At 40.7% G+C, this 19,350-nt stretch overlaps 1 protein-coding gene across 1 annotated transcript in view; it reads left to right on the plus strand.

Annotated features, from left to right (window-relative positions):
* Window positions 1–19,350, plus strand: part of st6galnac3 (ST6 (alpha-N-acetyl-neuraminyl-2,3-beta-galactosyl-1,3)-N-acetylgalactosaminide alpha-2,6-sialyltransferase 3) — a 97,324-nt gene that overhangs the window by 11,808 nt on the left and 66,166 nt on the right. The window lies entirely within an intron of this gene.

Below are 19,350 nucleotides of genomic sequence, written 5' to 3' on the forward strand. Positions count from 1 at the left end.
TCAGTTTCTGTTCATTTCCAAGCATAAAGTGACAGAGTTACAGAGAGTTACAACCTACAGCCAGTTGGATTCATTTGAGCGTGTTGCACTATTGCTGGATTACATTTGGCAAGTCCCCGTCCGCACATTGTACGCTTGGCAAGGTCTAAGAGCTTGTTGTACTCTTGGCAAGGCCTAACTGCCCGTTGGCACAGCGGCGATCCAAAGCCCCAGAAGAGACAGATCAGCAGAGGCCATGTTTGGTAAGGAGTTGTGCTCTCCATAGACTTGGATGCGGCTTAGAAACACTGCCCAAATTATAAAAAAAGAATCAAAGGGATAGTTTGAGGTGTCAGACTGAGTAGGAAGGTTGCAGGAATGAGTGGCTTGTTTGTACCTGACCCTGGCCATACAGCTAGTGGGAGCAAAGGGACAAGCAAAGTCCTTCTTCAGAGTATCAATTTAGTGGAGTAATTTTCTAAAATCCTGTTGTAGGTCACAGCTCACATCCTTGTGGCTGTTCAAAAAATGATTTTGTTTTCATAACCTTCAATAACCCAAACCAGCAAAGCTGAGTTTGGCACAGGTTAGGCTCATCAGACGTGCAGAATACCCTGGATCTCATAACCATACTGCTGTAATCCTATATGCATTTTCTCAACGGCTCTTCCACAGAGTGAGGTGGCAAGATCAGGCTTGGCCGCTACCCTGAGAAACGCCTGATTGTGTGCAGCTCGCCTTCAGCTCTCTGCGCTCCGCCCTTGAACCGAGCCTCTGAGCAAGCAGAAAATCCCTGTAATTGCATTAGTGTTGTCTAACTGTGAGCTGTGTGCCACGCCTGCTCCCGGCAGACCAGCTTTTTAGCTTAATTTATTGCCCTGACATGTTAGGATTTATTTCCATCCCGCTGCTGAATTGTGGATGACATATACAGCATCAGATATCCTTGACGAATATCCTGGCTTTGATTCAGTTTCCCCTCTCATTGAAGTGTCAGGTAGAGCTATAAACTCAGTGATGCGCTCAGTGGGAAACATGTCTGGTCATAGTATAGGCTCTTTCCTGAGGGCTGTTGACCAGGCTAATAAAAGGTTGCAGCGCCTCTGTTATTATCCCCACTGGAAGTCCGGCAGTGCTCTGGACACCAGCGCTGGGAAGCTGATTGCCGGCATGAACCGAAGACGTTGACAGACACAAATAAAGCCTGGCGGTTAAGTGAGGGCATTAAATAAAGGCCAGTCTTTTTTTTTTTGTCCCCCATGAAATAAAAACCGCCGGCTACTTTTATGTTCGCTTGTGCCTCCAAACTTTTGTTGTGGTCAGTGTGGAAAAAGGGAGTGGGCAGCATTTCAAAATACCACTGTGCACTCTGGGTGATGTTGCATCTGCTCAGCGAGGCTCACTGCTCTCGTTTCATGTCGTGTTTGAGGTTCAGCGGCCGTTCTGTGATTGCTTTCTGTGTCCAGATTTGTATTTTGGCTTATTATTGATCTCCCTCACAACTGCAGCGTCGGGTGCTGTTTTGTTGTTGTTGACTGTGACACCTCTACCACCGCCTCCCAAACCTACTCCCACACACTCCCACACATTGAATGCCACCATTCTCCTAACACAGAGTGGCAGCTATCCACAGAGGCTTTGACAGACTCGGCAAACTTTATTGTTATTTTGCAGAGTGAACACCTGCGTGTGTCGCATAGCAGGCTCGTTCGGTGGCCTTCGATTCACCTGGCTGGGTTGTTTATTGTGTGCAACAGCTGCTCCACTTTAAGTTTCATAATGCCGTCAGTGAAGCTCTTAAAGCACCTTCACAATCTAAGAGGATTAATGAAAAACAAAGAGGTGTGCTTGCAAATCATTGGAGTGCATTCGCTGTTAGAAAGCTCACAGAAATTTCTACCGCTGTAAACAACGAGGGTGCAGCTGACTCGGATTTTCTCCTCCACAATAAAAGCTATACATGCTCAGGGTGAGACATGACTTAAAAATATCAAAATATGTCCTAAATGCAACACATGCTCTGTCTAATCCAACATATCCTATTTGTTCCACTGCTCAGGAAGATATTCCTCCACATCCGTCTTTTCTTATGCTCATTTACTTGTAGCCTCATCTTGACAGACGTGTGGAAAATGTTTCTGGCTAATGTACTGGGAATCTGCATTAATCGTTAGCGAAATGCAAGGATGCTGAGCAACACTAAGGGTGTTCATTATGGGTATCTAGTTTATCAGCTCAGCTTTCTGTGCACTTTCTTTATTTTTATATATATATTCTAAATATATATTTCTATATGTTGCATGTTTATATATTTTGGAGCATTTTAGACCTTTGTTACACAGCACAGTGTAGAGTAGATACGAACGTGGAGAGAGAAAGAGGGTGAGTGACATGCAGGAAATTGTCTGGGGAAGACTCAAGCCAGGCCACTGCATTAAGGACTATAGCCGTTGGTATATGGGATTTCTGCTCAATAAACTGATCTATAGGGGCACCCCCAACTGTGCAGTTATTGTAGTAAAAGGATCTCTCAAAGTCAAAGGCAAAACAAATAACTTTGCCTCTCACAACAATGCATTTGTCACCTCTAGGTATTGTAGTCGTCATCCCTCTGAAGGCTGAACTTCAAACAGGACAAATTCCCCTTTGATGCTGAACCACTTTAGAACTCTACATACATTCCTGCTTCCCCGTCTCCAGCATCCTCGAGGAGACATTTTCCTGCCAAATGCATTTCTTTAACAAATAACACCTTTTTAAAAAACCTCTGCAGAGGCCGAACTTCTGTTTAGTCGAGTGTTGAAAGAAACTGTCAACGCTGTTTGCTCCTGCGTCCTGCAGATGATGCATTGCATCTGTCTTTCTAATCTTTCCACATTCTCAAATGTCTCTGTGTTTGCACTTTTGATAAATACATATACTCAGATTTCTGTGTGTGAGCAGTCATGCTGTGCATAATCACTTGCAATGAGATGAGGCTTTATTATGAAGTTATGGAGGGATCCTATTGAGTTTCAGGGGAAATATCAGTTGCTAAATGTCAGTAATCCTGCTCTGGCATTTGGCAAATTAAAATGGATTTTCTCTGGTCGATGTTTTTCTCAAAAGCCAGATTCCCCCCCTGCCTTCGCCCTTCAAACACAAAGACAGGGACAATAATTGGTATTCTGCTGTAAAGAACTCCATAGAATTTCAAAGCTAAGTTTGCAGCCTCTGCGTTCTCATGCATGTTGGTTTTTCTCCTTTTTCTTTTTGTTTCAGTAAAGTTTGTCTTGCAAAGTGGTTGCAGTCACGACTTGTGGCCCAAATTTGGGACATTTGTGCTGGATGGAGAGCAACTGATGCATTACTGTACAGTAGCTTTGTCCTTGGCCGGCAGTGCGATCTCTTCTGCCCAGTGGCCATCTGCGGCTATGAGAGCCAGCCCTTAAAAACTCAGATATGACAGAAGGATAAAGCTGAAATGACTCTTGTTATAAGTGAGCGGCAGAAGTCATTTTGCGCTCCTGGCTGAATGCCAGGAGGCATTTTGGCTCTCTCCAAAAATAACCCCTGACAATAGGAGTTATAGATGTTATAGACGAGGGAACGTTTAGTCATCATTTTTCCATCATAAAGCAAAAGTGAGCAGGTGGTCTGATAAATGGAGTTACTGTATCTTCATAGCCAGGCTTGCTCGGGCTCGCACTGAGAGCTATTAAGGTTTATAGATTTTTTGATTTACAGTTAATTGGCTTGAACCAGGTTCAACAAACATACATTAACACCTTGACTTTCACCCCTATTTTCCTTAAAGAAAAAAAAAGAGGCAAAAAACTTGGAATCATTTTGTTTGCTGAAGTCTTATGAGCAGTGGATCGAAATCCAACAAGTATATGCTCATAAAGATGATAGAAAGTGTCATAAACTAACTTTTTGCAGCGTGTGCACTCTTTCTGCGCTGTAAGGAACTGTTGTTGCTCTTCCGTTGGCATCTAAAGCAGCTTGAATTGTGAGTCTTTGTGCAGTCAAACGATGTATAATCTGGGCCTGAACCATTTAAAACACAGCAGGAGAACACAGAAGAGCGTTACTGATGATCAGTTTATTTAGTTAAAGATGCACATAACATTAACCACATCAAATATGTAGCGCTTGCTGTGTAAAACAAATGCATCTCTTTCAAGCAAAGGCAAACAACATTACTTTGACTAGGTTTGGGCTTTAAGTCATTAAAAATAATATCATATTCATTATAGTATAATAAATAGTAAAATAAATTTAAAGTACGTCTTAATTATTTTGTGTTGTGTTGTTATGTTGTTCTTAGATTAGATAGTATTATTGCAGTCATTAGTAAAGACTGTTCTATGTCCAGTGTTGGGAAGGTTACTTTTAAAATGTAGTCCATTACAGAATACATGCCCTGAAATGTATTCTGTAACGTATTCCGTTACGTTACTCAATGAGAGTAACGTAACGGAATACTTTGGAATACTTAATATATTATCATGCTGTTTACAACTACATGAATGTACTATTGCTGTGATTTATTACTGTTACTGAAGGTCAGCAGCTCCGAACTGTAGTAAAGGGACCTCTGACTAATACGGGTTCTGTGTCGGGCTCGTAGCCGAAAACTAGCTTTACTTTGTTGTCTGGGTCAACTTTGCTAGCGAGAGACAAAGAGAGGCGTTGAAAGGCTGCTCCAACGGAACTTATTGTTTTTGGAGGAAAACACGAACACGGTGTACAGTCGAGTCTTAATAGCTTATTTACAACTGGGCTCGTCAGGCACTCTTCTTGGCTGCAGTGGTTATTATTATATTTACATGCTTCCAGCTCCCGTTTTTGCTCGATGACAGCTCGTACTTTTCCTTTTTCTCCCTCCCTCGCTCACAGACACATAACGTGTATGGCAGTCCATTCTCCCTGCAGCACGGACTACACTGCCTATGATGCTACATTCTTTAGAGCTATAACGGTAGCATTCTGCCTATTAGCTTAGCACAACAACAACAAAAAGGCCTCTCTCACCCAGGAAACACGCAGAGAGAGAGTGTCACCCTGTAACCATGGCAACCGTAACGCTGCCGCCTGGAACAACAGAACGTAGCTGTCAAACAAAACCCAAACAGTCCTGACCCGCCACAATATGAAACAGGGAAGTACCGCCGTGTAATCCGTTTATTTCAACAAAGTAACTGTATTCTAAATACCACCTTTTTAAACGGTACCTGTAACGGAATACAGTTACTCATATTTTGTATTTTAAATACGTAACGGCGATACATGTATTCCGTTACTCCCCAACACTGTCTATGTCCCATTCACACTGGATACACCTTCTTCATGCATCCTGGGAGATGTTGCCCTCAGTACACAGGGCAGTTTTCAGATTGAGGATCTCAGCTGCTTATCTGAATCTGCAAAGTAAATCCTACAAAAGAAATCAGCAAAGCAGAAAAATAAATAAGCATAAAATTTAAAATGCAAGCTTTCTGCTTCACATTGTTGTGCGTTGTGACCTTGAGACAGAACATCATCAAATGAGACAAATGGGCTTACAGAAGTGCCGCGGGGAAGAAAGTCACATAGCAGAGAGTCTTTATGGAGCACAATAACTTACTGCCAAAAATAATGAATTCTCAGAATGCTTTTTTTCTCTCGTCCTGACAGGTAGACTCATTCACTCAGCGCACAGATATTCTAGTTTTCAGCTTTTCAAAGTGCCACAAAGAGCAGCCCCCCCCTTTCACTTTGACAAATTCTTCACTTTCTCAAGTGAGCGAGCATCAGCCTACGCAGCAGAGCATAGAGCATCACCAGACTGTTTTTTTCTGAACATATGGCGCTTTTTTCCTCTTGTCCCAAAAGTTTGCTGGATCCAGAGGGGGGGAAGTGAATATTGCAGAGTGTTTAATCCTTCATACTTGTGGGGATTATATTCCATTTGATATCAGATATGCATTAGTCAAATGGGTTTTTGGTGTTTTACTGTCGCAGGCACACATACAAGTACACGTGTGCTGGTGAACACATGTACGCAGGGATTGACGTCATCTACTGATGACTGGGATTTGAGTTTATACAGAAAAAAAGGGTGTTGAGTCCTTATTGTTGCCACCTGCAGAGTCTCATCCACACAAAAACAACCTGATTTATTTTTTGGGGTCCAGATTAAGATTGTTCATGATGGTCTGTACCAAAACGATCCAGTTTCATGCCAGTAGACCAGATTAATGTTCATTTGACCCGGATTTAAGGATTTGCTTTTCATATGTCGCCGCTGATAAGGGTGATACCACGGAAGTAACATGCTCCAAGGGCGTCATCAGGACATTTTGTTATTGTACAGGAGGAAGGTCACTGTGCCCATATCGGGAATGAGTGAAGTTTCATTTACACAGCATGGACAGCTGTGCTTACTTGATAAAATACACAAAAATGAGTTGGGGATTGGTGCACCACATATTACGTGTTTATCCCTTTTATCTTTTAAGAGAAATGATCGTTTCTGCTGCGACTTCATTTCCTGCAAATTGGTCTGCAAGCAGGAATGAGCATCTCTGAAACGAAAGCTGGATGTTCATCATTACATCCATTATACCTCTTTGACGAGCATGACTCCCTTAAGTTTTGACTGAATACTGACTGCCAGAAGGAAAGCAGCATATAATGAGTTCTTTTTAAATTTTTGGTCATGTTTCCATCTGTAAGATGCTGGTTAGTTATTCTTTATTTTGTTTTTATATTATTTTGTAACCGGTGCTCCGGAGACTGCTACATGTATTTTCAATTACACCTTGCCAGCACTGTCCCCTGACCCCCTTTGTCAAAAATTTACTGGAAACATTCTTTAGAGATTTTGGTCACACAGTTGCAGATTTATCAGATGTGAATATCCCCTGTTGCATCGAGATCTGGTGACTGTGGATGAGATTTGAATACAGTGAACTCACTGTCATGTTGAAGAAGACAGGTTGAGATGATTTGAGCTTTGTGACATGGTGTGTTATCCTGCTGGAAGCAGACGTAAGAAGATTGGTCCACTGTGGGCATTAAGCATGCTAAGAAAATTTCATGAAAAGGTGGATGGATCCATGCTTTGTCTGACCCTACCATCTGAATGTTGCAGCAGAAATCAAGACTTATTAGATGTTTTTTCATCAATCTGCAATGTTGCTTCAGTCTTCTGTTGTCCAACTTTGGTGAGCTTGTGTGAATTGTAGCCCCAGTTTCCTGTTCTTGGCTGACAGTAGTGGAACGCGGTGTGGTTTTCTGCTGCTGTGGCCCGTTTGCTTCCAGGCTTGACATGTTGTGCATTCACAGATCCTCCTCTTGGTTATAATGAGTGGTTATATGAGTTACTGTTGCCCTCCTATCAGCTTGAAACACTCTGGCTATTCTCTGACCTCTGGCATCAATTAGATACTTTTGGATAGTTTCTCTTTTTTTAGACCATTCTCTGTAAGATGGTTGTGGGAAAATCCTGTTCTTGCATCAACAACCATGCCATGTTCACTTAAATCACCTTTATTCCTCATTCTCAGTTTGAAGTTTAGCAGGTTGTCTTGACTTCTTGTTGTCTTGTCAATGCCTCAACACAATGAATTGCTATTATGTGATTGGCTGATTAGATTAGGTGTACCCAGTAAAGTGGCTGTGCATATTACAGGGCTCGCAAAATCGCTAGCCCGACGTCCCGGGGCTAGCGATTTTTCCAGTCGGGCTACCAAAATCTAACTCAGCCCTGCCCGTCGGGCTATCGTAGGAAGAAAAATATAGGTCTATGCTTTTGCATTCTTTCGCCAATGTAGCTGAGTAATTATGTCATTGGCATCGATGAGCCACTGTCAATATGTGACATATTGAAATCGCGTTTGAATTTGCACTTGCTTTTTGCTTTCACTTTCATTTTGCGATCGCGCGAACGGTGTGTAGGGAGCAGCAGTACTGATTGGTGAGTGACGATTAATTGCGCACCAATTCCTCTGACATCGTCTTATCACTCATTGGCTTACTATTCAAACGCGACAAGTGAAATCTCTCGCAGCAAGCTTAGACATGTGAGAGGTTGAGTGCGCAAAGAATCGCTGACCATTATGTAAGTACGTGTGTAAAAGCAGCAGGATTTACGCAGGTATTTTAGTTCTGCTCAGCCAAATAAGACAGGTCAGGGTGAAGAAGGGGCAGCCAAAGAAAAGCCTACCACAAAACGGAAAAGTTATGACAAATCAGACAATGAGGCAAAAAGAAAGCGCAGGTTTTTTGGTTTCATGGACAAAAGAATTTCTGTGGCTGGAATATGACAGCTAAATAACATGATGTTCTGCCAGGTGTGTTGTGAGTTTCATTTGATTTCTGAGTCGACAAGCACCTTTGTTACTGGGACCAGTAATTTTAAGAAAGACCCCATCAGAACCCATGAGAAATGCAAGAAATGCATTATTGCTCAGTCTGCAGTATCTTTCCCAGAACAAACAGCAATTGCAAAAAAACATACTAAAAATAAACCAAGCACAACAAGAACTCCTGAAAAAGCTGTTTAGAACAGCGTGCTATAAGAGTGAACTATATTGGCAAAATTTAGCAGTCTTTGCAAACTTCAAAAAGCAAATGGCCTAGATCTTGGTTCCACTTGCCTCTTACCCGTGACTTCAGTGGAAATTTCAGATTTAGGATCTGACACAGACTGATTCATGTTCTACACAGTTCTCGCAAGTTCATAGAAATTTCTGTTCAGTTTGAACCAAGTATTTGAGTTGATGGTTGTAATTTTTATACAGTTGTTGTGATTTGTATTTTAACAATTTTTTTGATTAATTTTTGTTTCCGTTACAATATTATACTTTAATGTATAATATTGTAAAGGAAACAAAACATTAAAAAATAGCTTTCTTTTTTATTCGGGCTACTTAAATTTATTTTGGGCTACCAAAAACTGAAGAATGCCTGCCCGAAGGGCTACCAGAGATTTTGAAATTTTGCGAGCCTTGTATTACATACTATATATAAATCGTGACAGATACCGGAACTAAGAAAATTTCACTCAATGGTTGTTTGAATATTTTCAGTCATATAACATGATTGACATTACTCACTGGTAATAACAAGATTGGAATATTGGATTTAACATATGTCAGTAAATACAACCTTAGCCCAGAATGGTGACTATTTTTTAAAAATATGGTAGAAAGAAATTATTGTTTTTTTTTACAACTTCTCTGTCTGTAATTATTAGAGAGAACACCAAGAACCCAAGGTGAGGTCTTTAAATGTCCAGTAATATATAAATTGTATATACTAAATCTCTGAAAAGCAAGGACCGATGTATTTCTCTCATTTGTCATTCAAGAAGACTCACAATATTTAACTAATTGTTTCAGTACTACTTGCATGTTCTGTGTTATTATATTTCCCAACTATAGCTGAGTACATTATGCCTCAAATGCCACACTTGTCAGCAAACTAATCGTGAGCGAGTAACAATTCAAATTTCTTTTCAATTTTTTTTTCTGTCAAGAAATGAAAGCGCTCACAGCCTAGTGGAGCTGTCATTTCGGTTGCCTTTTAAACCTGCTGCATACACATCCTCACTAGAAGTGATTTATTTAGAAGCGTGTTTTTTGGATTATGAGAAGCACATTACTGGGCACACCATGGGCAAAGTAAATGAATGAAACACGTTGACTGGATTTGGTTCTTGGTGTTCATTCAGAAAATAAACCTTGTTCTTCTGGATTAACTTACTGTAACTAACCTAGTGAGTGTGTGGAGGGTTTCTCCAGGCCAGTGGCTTAGTCAGAGGAGCTCCACAGATCATTTTTTTAAGATGCAAGGCTGCAACCAGTGCTCTTCTGCTCCCATATGTTCGCCACATGACAGCTGTGTAAGGGGACTGCCCCCTCTGCTGGGCTTGGTTGGGATCATCAGGTTTTAAAACCCCCAAATGAGCAATGAACTTTGCTGCTGCTCATTCATTTTTACGGCTGCAGCTGTAGTTCATTAGGGCAGGGAAAATAGAAACAGAGATGTGGAGTGCATTATATATATATATATATATATATATATATATATATATATATATATATACACTATTTACAAATCAGTCCTTTTTATTTTTCTTACTTTCTACCACACCTCAACAACAAAGGAATTTATGTGAGAAATTTTACTTAGCAATAAACCAGTGTCTGGTTCTTATACAGTTTTAAAGTAGATGTGCTTTACTGTGAGCCTGTTTAAAGCAAAATAGAAATAATATACCCCCCTCACTCTCAGCTCTCAACTCAACCCTTCTGCATAATTTTGAAAATGCTAAAAAGTGTACAAGAGAGGAATGGATCAACACAGACGTGCAAAACACCTCTGCCTGAGATTTTCCTGAGACGTCAGTGTAGTGAAGGACCACGTTGCTCCCACTCTGCATTAATTTGAGCTGTTTTCTCCAGCCTTGGTAATTCCTGAATCTGAACTCTCCTCGTCTCTCTCCGTCTGCATCCATTGCTGTGCCAGGGGTACGAAAGTAATTTCACAAAAGTTCCTCTATAGCTGTCCAAGTCAACCAATATATATAAAAAGAAAATACTACTTATAGGGTTTATTTATAGCGATCTACTCAAGGGCTTGGGTGTACCTCTAATAAAAGGATTTTGACTTAAGTTTTTTGATATGAATTTTACAATATTGTTAAATCTCAATCTGAATAAAACTGCAGATGGTGCCTTAAGCAACGTTCAAAATACTGGACAGATACATTTCACACAATGAAGAAGATAATGTAAAGGCAACTGTTAACTGGATCAACAATGGGTGTTCTGTTGAAGGAGGAGAGAATGAGTTAGCCAGGGGTCCATAAGGGACTGAACTATGTCCAAGTGTAACAGAAAAAGAATGGACCAGTTTAACTTGACTTGAGAGAGGCATAGGTATGGGGTGATATCTCTGGAGGCAGGTGGGGTCCAAGTGAGAAGTGGATGTTAGCAGGCAGGTGAGTATTCCAGGTGAGTTCTTCTCTTTGGAGGTTTTAGATGTCTTTGGAGCCGGGCTGGAGCCACCTGACACAAGACTGAAGTGATGCATCTTTGCCTTTACTTGATCCAGCTACTGTTCACAAAGCCTCATTGGAAATGGTTTGAGTTAAAGGGTGGCTGTCAAGAAGCCATTCTTAGGGAAGTGAAACTTGGAGCAAATGTTTGGTTCAATTCATCATCAGAATATTTGGATGAGGTCAGGAGAGAAGTACAGTGAGAGCTATCTGTAAAACACAGTGGTTTGGGGCTATATTTCAGCCAGTGGTCCTGGAGATTTTGTCAGATTTCATGGAATTATGAACACAGCAAAGCGCTGTCAGATTTTGAGCTATTTTGCAGCACCATCTGGAAAGTGTCTGATTGGCAGCATAACAATCATCCCAAACACACAAACACTATAGGTCATGAATGGGCCTCCCAGAAACCAGAAATCATTTTAAACAGAGATGAGATCAAAAACATGCAGCCATCATCCAAAGAAAAGCTTTGAAGAAGCTCTGGTTTTACCCCATATACTTTATTTAGCCCTGCGACCAGACTGGCGACCTGTCCAGGGTGTACCCTTTCGCCCTATGATAGCTGGGATAGGCTCCAGCATCCCCCGCGACCCTGAAAAAGCATAAGCAGAAGCAAATGGATGGATGGACTTTATTTCCATTTATGTTTGCACATGCTTCAATAAATCGCTGCACCTAGTTCCCATTTTCCTCCCTTTCTTTAAATATAAAGAAATGAGTGGTGGCTAAGACTTTAAACCCATGTCAAGTTTAAATTCATAATGCTCCTTATATGATCATAGTTATGCCAACAGTCCATTTTTCTACAACAAAGCAGCATCGACTCCATAGTTATTCAGAATCAAAATGTTCAAGGGTATTGTAGTCAATAACCACAATACAACTATATTCATCTCTTGAAAATGAAAACTTAAGCACTAGAAGGTTTGCCTTTTTGCACCTTTAAATATGAATATTATTGGATTTTTCACTTTAGGTCTAGACTCTACAGTTTAGTTTGTGAAAAACAAAGGTGAAAAATGCTGTCTGTAGGCATGCTTACATTTTGTAACATAAATCTAAACTAGAATACTTTTGACTTGGCATACCTTTTTCCACACTTGGCACTGTAGGGTGATCTGATCCAATTGTCATATACTTTTCTGTAAGGTTGTAACCAGTACTGTTGTCATCCGCTTATTATTGTAACTATCCACCCTCCATGTTGCATAGCCCAAAGACAAAAATGGAAATGTGATACCGCTCATGAGAGAGCGAGACATGCACCAGGGAGTTCATTTCCCACTTCCAGCATTAATAGAAGGAACATAGGATATACTGGGAATAACAATGAATGATTCCGATGGCAGTAATTAGGGACCATATGCGACAGATATCAGCTGAGCATGAAGTGGTTCTTGTCATAACATTTATGTTGGCTCTTTAGGCCTGTAGTTCTGCTAACACTGGAACTATCCCTCTGCCCGGTGAAGTGAAACTCTAACGGAAAATAATAAAATACCCTCTATATGTTTTTATCCCATTTTGACAAGATGGATCGCTATAGCCGCTCCACACATTCCTTTCAAAGACAGAAGTGAGAGCATGAACTTGTGTGACACACGTGATGCCTTCATGAAACTGTACTGAAGCAGATTAAGTTTAAACGTAGAAATAACTCCTCAATTAACTTGATAAGACAGTGATGAATCTAATCTAAATGCAGATACAGCTGCAAATTATATTAACAGCATTTCTCAGTTCCTGTGGCAGTCTAGGCTCCCGTGGGTGAAATTTGAAGGGGAACCTGTGCGTGACCGTGTTACTGGCAGCAAAGACTCGGCCTCTTCCTCCGCCGGGAAAAGAATAGTTTGTTATCTTGTACTTGGATGGCTTTGAAGCGAGACCTTTGCTGGGAATATGACACGAGTGAAGTAATGTGCCTGGGCCCTCTTTTAATCTCAGGAGTGGTTCTTTGTTTATATTTCTGTCTTACTGCCTCGGAGAGAAACACTAGCACTATGAAGAGGAAGAGGAAGAGTGAGAGTAAGGCTCCTCAAATATTTTCTCAAACACCTTAATTGAAATTGGATTTTAACTGCTCGCTGGACCGCAGTGGAGAGAATCAGGAGCCAGCGAGGTAGCGTTTTTGCATTGCAAATGTAATTTTCTGTTTTTTGCCCATTGCCCATGAGACACTCAAAAATAGCTACCAGATATGTTTTTTCATGAGCCATTTTCTTCAGGTTGAGCCTCTCATTATTCCAATACCCACTGCCATTAGCTTTTTGGATTGAACTACTGTGTGGCCCTGTTGTTTACTGAGCTGGAGCATTAGTCTTTGTGGGAAATTGTATTCTCTTCATGCTCAGATAGAACCTGATGGAGGTGAAATTTTGAATGCACTATATATGCATGAGGAAATAAACAGCTAATTTGCTTTGAATTTTTATTCATCACACAAGTGACTTGAGCACGACTTGTTGATTATTCTGCAGTTTACAGATTTATTATACCTTTTTTGTTGTATATTTAGTAAGAAAAATGCCCTAGTGATTTACGTAGTTAGTAATATTTAGTGAAGGTATCAGATCTTTTTCATAAACAAAAGTGATAACACGCCATTGTAAGTAAAAGTGCCCTCAGTGAAGGAGTGAGACATTTTTAAATGTTTACAGATGGGATGGGTGGTGTTATTCCAGAAATTCTGAAATCACCTCCTTGGTCGTGCATTATAAACCCAAATACAATAATTACTTTGTCAAAATGAAGGGATGGCAATTTTTGTCATATCTGATCTTACTATAAGACTGAGGACTGTGGAAAAACTAAAACTACAAACAGAGCTCCCAACCAATCCACCACAACCATCCTGGCTACCACCTCAGCAGGTGTGGGTGTTCTTTGGACATGGTCTGCTTTATCACTCATTTTTAGTCCAGTCTTTGTACCTGACCAATTTACCATTTTCAGAGGAATGGGTTTTTTTTGTGTGGTTAAGACACTGACCAATAAATCACTCAAGCATAAAAACAGACTCCTAACCCAAGGGATGAGCAAATATAGCATCTACACACACAGACAACTTAGTAAAGAACCAATTTTAAGTTGTAGTCTTAAAGGGGCGACCGTGGCTCAGGGGGTTGGGAAGCGTATCTGTAACCGGAAAATCGCCAGTTTGATCCCTGGGCTCTCTGTCCTGGTCGTTGTGTCCTTGGGCAAGACACTTTACCCTACCTGTTGGCCAGAGGGGCCGATGGCGCGATATGTCAGCCTCGCTTCTGTCAGTCTGCCTCCACCAGTGTGTGAATGCGAGAGTGAATGAATAGTGGCCTTGAAAAGCGCTATATAAATCCAATCCATTATTATTATTGTATCTGTAGACACTTTGGCACGGCAGCCTGTGTTGTACCTGAGAGCTACAACAGTGAGCGCCTACAGAATTGTACAAACTCTGTTTTTATCTTACGAACTGTATTTCCGTGTATGTGTGAACACATTTCAGTAAATTGCTGCACCTACTTCCTATTTTACTAGCAAAACATAAAGAAATAAGAAATGGCTCCAAACTGTTGCACAGTACTTCATTTGAAGTCAGTGACACTGACTAATCAGCTAAAAGTGTTTCTGAGGTTTCTTTTTTTTATTTTATTTTGAGGTTTTTGAGCCTTTATTATGAAGCTTTACATATATTACTGTAGTATTGTTACAGATGAAGTACTATAAACAAATAAAAATGTGTTTGTATGATCTCTAAAGCTAAAGCTGTAAAAATAAATAGCATAAAACAGAAATACAGACATTTGATTGAATGTACTTTATAACAACACATAGCTTGCTATTGCTCAATTTCTGCACAACTGACAAGTCAGTTTGGTCATTGCCACAAATGGACAAACTGGCCATCAATAACCTTCTGCTAGCTTCCTGTGTGCAATCTGCTCATACAGGCTCCCTGCAGGAGGGACTGGGGGGAAATTATGGCTCTCTCATGTACCAGAGCCCAGTGATCCCACACAGTCTGCCGGTGAACTGAGATCAATATCTCCTAAGAGTAGGTTTTAGCACTTTTAAAAATAGACAACTCAGAGCCTTCAGACGGCGCGCATTATATGAAACGTTCCCAGGCTACAGCCGTTAAGTGCCTGTGCCGTTAATGGCCATCGTTGTCTGATCTCGTGATGGCAAACAAGGTCGTTGCAGCTGCATATGGAGTCATATTGCTCAAGCGAAATGTTTTAACATTGACCGAAGGCTCTAATGTTGAAACTTTATAGCTGTTCTGCTGCCTCTATGATGGTGTTAATGGTCCCACTCCCCGACTGTACTCCTCCTTTTATACTGAGCCTTTCAATTTCTGTGTCACACGCCTCAACAGGCTGACTCGTGATCACCCTGATGGATGAGCAAACGAGGAGAGAAGTTGTGAGTCTTTCACTCGAGCTAGTGGAGGTTCAGTGCCCCACAACGCCCACATGGAGCCCTCCAATCGCCTCCAGTCTTTGACACATCATTTCCCCTGTGATTTGTGGCCAGATTGAGGTTGAAGGAGACAAGGAAATTTTCTGTCCTCATGAGAACAGATGGATTCTGCAGCTCTGCAGACTGAGCCGAGGGTTGTTTTTTTCCCCTCATGATGAACCCTCCTGCTTTATAAAGGATTGGTTTCATGCTCCATTATGGACTCTTGATGACTGGCTATTACAGCACATTTTCAGAAACCTCGACCTGCCACTTTTTTGTTCTTTTTTGGGGGGGGGATGGCATATATCTTTCAGGAAAGTGTTATATATTATTTTGTAAAGTACTGATCGAGTGGAAAAAGGATTTCTCATTGGTCCCCTTTGTGCTGTTTTCATGCCAGATCAAAGTTGAGAGTCTGTTTATGATCAAAGATGGTTGTAACGCCATGAAATGATGTATGATGCAACAAACATGCAACTGGTAAAGTGTGATAGGCTTGTCAGGGCAGCAAATGGTCGCCGTCTTTTTCAACCCCACTCCCACCGCACACCAAATGTTTGATCTCATCTCTGAAGAGCACAGCCTCCGGTGTCTCCTTTGGGATGTTTGATGTTGGAGATCAGAGCTTGTGGTGGTGCAGGCAGGCTGGTGGTGGGGGTTTCACCATTACCACGTGCCACATTCAATCTTCCCACCATCAGATAAATTCAAAGAATTTGCAAAACAGCACCTTCTTAAAAACCCAGACTTTCCTGCTGTCGTGTGTTATATTAGCAGCGCATTATTAAAGTTTCCTGGAATAAAAGAGAAAAAAAATAAAGCATCTCTGGCTCTGCTGCAGTCTATCATCACCCTCTGGCTGAGAGCTGTTGTAGCATGCCTCAGATTTCTTTCACCACAGTCCGATTCTTTCTCTCTTGTATCTATTGATCTCCAGCTCTGCCCTGCCAATATCTTCTTGTCTGTGAGACCTTTCCTCGTCCTCCATCTTTTATCCATTATTCATCACTCAGCTCTTTCAGCCAGGCCGTAATACCTCTTACCTCCATATGATCTGTTGTGCACCGTTTGTATTAATGCAGCCCCAGCTGTTCCTTCATTAGTAAAAATATTGAAACAGAAAAGAAGCTCATATCATTTATGCACAGTCAGTGCATTAGTGCAACCAGATGAAAAGTAGAACACAATCATCATCTGAGAGCCACGAACGTCTGTCGAGTAACCTCAAGCTGAGCTGTGACGTTCCTACAGAATTGATTACGACTTTGCCTGTGCCACCTCAGCTTTTTCAAGGTGTGTTGGCTCAGTCACACTAGAAAGAGGGGAATTGCGTGTGTCAGTGAGCAGAGATTAAGGGTTAATCTCTGCAAATTGACTACATAGGAAGGAGGAGGACTTCACAGGAATCTTTTCATATTCGATGTATTTGAAGTGAAAGGAAGAGGATATTGTGACTCACAAGTCTGTAATTGAAAACATAATGATTGAATTTAACTTTCATTTTCTTCCCTTATAAAGTTTCTGACTTGAAAACATCCTCGCACAGTACGAGTGCTCATATCTCCGTGGGCCCTAGAAAGATGCACTTATATCCTCATTTGTTCTGTAGGAGGTTTTACTCAGACAGTTAAGCTGTATTAGTAGATGCATCAGTATCTAGCAGTGGTGAACTCTTTTTACAGTATCATGAAAACAAATCATTTTTTGAGTTTTGATCAAAACCGATGGTCGTGTTTACTCTGTTTCATGATTAAGACTACAAGCCAGGCAAATACAATTCTCTATTATTTATTAGCGAGTTGTTGTGGAAAATACAGTGGGGCCTGGTTTTCTTCTTGCAGAAGTAGTCTTTCAGGAGAGATGAAGAGTATAAAAATAGATAAATTTATTATGACAAAAAATTGATATAGTGGAGAAAAGACATGGGCGCACAGGAGGTACGGCCTCGTATAGAGTTTTTTTGACAACTCAGTGAGTCATTGGACTTTCAACAATCAGCTAGGCTTGCCTTGAAATCAAAACACTGACTGACCCATTCAGATTTCCCCAAAATAATCAAAAAATCGGTAACAGAGGTTCTTGTGACTGAACAAGCCTCATGCACAAGGTTGTCTTCCTTCTCCAACCTAATGTAATACAATTAGTAATAAAATTAGGCCCATAAAGTTCTGAACAGTAATGCAATTTACCTCTTGTATACACTAAAGAATTGCATTTTAAGCAGACAACCAAGATGTCATTAATCTGCAGCCTTTCACTTTTAATTCAAGAGGTTTAACAAAATTAGTGCGTCCTCACAACATCTAACCAAGTCAAGAACACTCAATGAATTAGATGTACCATTGTTAAAATCTACGTGAACATAGAGGGACTACAAAGGTGTGAACAAGAACAAGAAGGCCAAGTTTGCCACAAAACCTCTAAAAGAGCATCCAATTATTTAAAAAATCCCTCTTTGCATAGATATAACCAAGAAGAGAACTTTGATGCAATTTAATTAACATTGCATTAAGGCACTTTATATTGTAAGTTAAAGACCCTACAAAAATAGACAGAAGGCTCATCAGATGACCCCCTGCAAGCAAGCTATTGGCAAAAGTGGGACCAAAAGATTCCCTTTTAACAGGATGAGACCTTCGGGAGAACCAAGCTCAGGGAGGTGCAGCTATGTTGTGACCGGTGGGGTATGAGGGGAGAGAGACGGGACAAATAACACACAGGTTAGAGTTAGAATATGACATGCAAAATGGTGTATATGTATAAACAACTAGAGAGTGAAAGGAGGTGAGTGAAGAAGAGCTCATGGTGCAAAAAACACAACAAATCTGTCAAACATGGTGAAAGCAATGTTATTGCAAGAGCATGCATGGCTGCCAGTGGAACTGGGCCACTGGTGTTTATTAATGATGTGACTGCTGATAGAAGCCGCAGGATGAATTCTGAAGTGTACAGGACTCCACTCTCTGCTCAGAGTCAGCCAAATGCTGCAAAACTGATCGGACAGTCCTGTACAGTGCGAATGGATAATGACCCAAAACATACTGCAAAAGCAACCCCAGAGTTTCTGAAGGTAAAGAAATGGGACATTTTTTTAAATGGTTAAGTCAGTCACGTGATCTCAACCTAGCGGAGCATGTTGTTTTAGTTATCAAATACAAAAAAACTGAAGGAAGAGAGTTGCACAAACAAGCGCCAACTGAAGGCGGCTGCAGTAAGGGTGTAACAGAGCATATCAAAGAAGGAAACAGTATTTGGTGATGTGAACACTCGTATTTAAAATCATGTCAGCCTCTGAAAAATGGAGAATTTCCTAAAACAGTTGATGCAATACTTTAAATTTTTTATAACATTTTGTCATACAGAAAGGCAGAATAACCAAAGCTGGGTCATAGTGCTAAAAATCCGTGAACCTAACTGTATGCGGTGGTTTTAGGACATTAAAATGCGGCATCATATTTAACAAAAATAAAGCTCAAATTCCATAAATTCCTGGTGATGTGCACGAGCAATCATCCTGGTAAATGACTGCCTGGAAAAGCACCTTCAATTTTTCCTATTTAGCTGTGCAAAATGCACACGCTCAGTGACTAGCAAACAAACAGCAGAGCCTGACCTTGTGAGATTATCAGGAGTGAAAATAAATCGCCACACAAAATTACAGTTAGAGAAATTTGTGTATATCATGTTGTATTCTAATGTACTCAATATATTTGTGTTTGTATTTGTCTTGTGATGTCTTGTTAAGTGAAATAATCAACTTAAAGCTTTAACTTTCCGTTTTGAAATCTTTGAAGAATAAAATCAAATCTAGTTTAGGGGTTTGCAGCGTCAACATGTATTGAGTTTGCTGAAAGAATCGTGCCACTGTTGGCTGATCTTTTCCTTTGAGCTCAGTG

This window comes from Neolamprologus brichardi, chromosome 18, assembly GCF_056152115.1.
Source record: "Neolamprologus brichardi isolate AB-2024 chromosome 18, ASM5615211v1, whole genome shotgun sequence".
NCBI lineage: Eukaryota > Metazoa > Chordata > Actinopteri > Cichliformes > Cichlidae > Neolamprologus > Neolamprologus brichardi.